This window comes from Zonotrichia albicollis, chromosome 12, assembly GCF_047830755.1.
Source record: "Zonotrichia albicollis isolate bZonAlb1 chromosome 12, bZonAlb1.hap1, whole genome shotgun sequence".
Lineage (NCBI taxonomy): Eukaryota > Metazoa > Chordata > Aves > Passeriformes > Passerellidae > Zonotrichia > Zonotrichia albicollis.
In genome coordinates, this window is record NC_133830.1 from 10,952,168 (window position 1) to 10,954,185 (window position 2,018).

Here is a 2,018-nt window from a genome sequence, read left to right on the forward strand (position 1 = left end):
GCTTGTACCGGGCATGTCAAGGATGGTTTGTGTGAGGACATCCTTGTCTGCAAAGTAGTGAGATGGGACATTCCTTGGAGTCACCAGTATAGAGGCCCTGGGTAGCAACACAGGGTCTCAGCTCCATCTTCCTGCTTTGTGTGCCACTTGCTCCCTCTGCTCCTTGGGACCACAGCTAGAATGCAGAGACTCTGCCCTGGAATAGAGGTGGTTCTTCAGAGAGAGCATCGGGTGCTGTTGTGAGGAGTGCAGTGCCTCGGGGAGCACCGGCAATAGCATCGTCTGGATGCACGGCCAAGAACAGAGAGGCTCTCCATCTCTGGGGGATCACAGCCAGGTGGGATCTGGGATGGCCAAGCTGCAGATTACTCCAAGGTGTCACCCAGAGATCTGGAACCGTGCCTGTAACATGGAGTCTAACATCTCCTGGGACTCTGCACCCTGCACACCGCCTTGGGGTGTGTAGAGTGGAAAGAAACAATGAGGAGTGACCCAGTAATTGTGCTGTGAAGGATGTAATGCAGCTTGAGGATACAGTTCAAGAGACACTTTAAGGATCCCTCTGGCAGAGGATATGGTGTGAAATGAAGGAACATTATCCTAAGGACTATTGCAGCATTACCTTAGAGCATTGCAGCAGGGTCCCACTGCAGCCACTGCCATCAGCAACTTGTCTGTTCCCATCTGCCTTTGCAGCCATGCAGGAGCACATCTGTCCTTCTCAGCAGGTTTGGGACAGCTCCAACAGTCAGACACAACAAGCACCTTCATCTGTGCTGGCTCATGAGAGCCTCATGGGCCCATCTAAGCTGACAGCCAGGCTTTGAGCCGTTCTCAACACCTTCATTCCTGCTGGACACAAACTGCAAGCCCTGGCAGCTGCTCAGGATTGCTGCGGAGAACACTTAGAAACACTTGTGTCTGGCCCTGGAAATAGCAGGGTTGTGGTTTTGTTTTCTTTGCAATAAAACACACCTTCTGGGTGTCTGAACACTGACCTGAGTGCAGTGCTTTGCTTGGTTAGATCTGCCTGAATTCATGTCTGCATCTCATAATGAAACTGGCCAGGGTTTCTCTGCCAGGATGGGGGTCAGCCTGACCTCCCTTACCCACAGTACACTCCTTAATTCACAGATTCCTGTGGAAGCCCTGAGCCTTGCCAGGTGCCCAGGCTGTGGAAACAGGCTTCCCCCATGGAGTATTCTTCCCCTCCAGTACCCACAGGACCAGTCCAGGACGCCTTTCATGCTAAAGTGGCTTAACACCAGCCTGTGTTCCACAGCAGAGTCCTGCCTGTGTGCCCTGTGCCACGTGTGTCCCACCCAGCTCTCCACCATCCCACACCTGCTCCACACCTGGACCCCCACAGAATCACACAATTATCAGGGCTGGAAGGGACCTCTGGAGATGACCCAGCCCAGCCCCTGCCAAGGCTGGGTCACCTAGAGCAGGTGACACAGGAACATGTCCAGGTGGGACCTGAATGTCTCCTGAGACTCCACACCCTCCCTGGGCAGCTGTTCCAGGGCTCTGCCACCCTCAATCTAAAGAAATTTTTTACCATGTTGAGGTGGAACTTCTTGAGTTTTGATTTATGGCCTTTGCTCCTTGTCCTTTTGCTGGGCACCACCAAAAAGAGTCTGGCACCATCCTCTTGGCAGCTATCTTTGAATGGATTAATGAGACCCCTCTTGTCGCAAGTCATGGAGCACAGAGAGAGAGCCCTGTCACATGTTCCAGACCCCATCCCAACCACGTTCTGGGCCAGCTCCCTCCTCAGGTGTGTTCCAGCCTGCTTCCCCCGGTTTATTCAGGCCCGGTTCCCTTTCCCCGAGCCCCGGTTCCAGCCCAGTTTCCCGGTTTGTTCATGGCCGGTTCCCTTTTCCCGAGCCCCGGTTCCAGCCCGGTCTGTTCAGGGCCGGTTCCCTTCCCCGAGCTCCGGCCCGCGGGTCCGCACGCAGCGCGGCCGGCCGTTGTTCCTCCGGGCCGCAGGGGGCGCTGCGGGAGGGCTGGCGCTG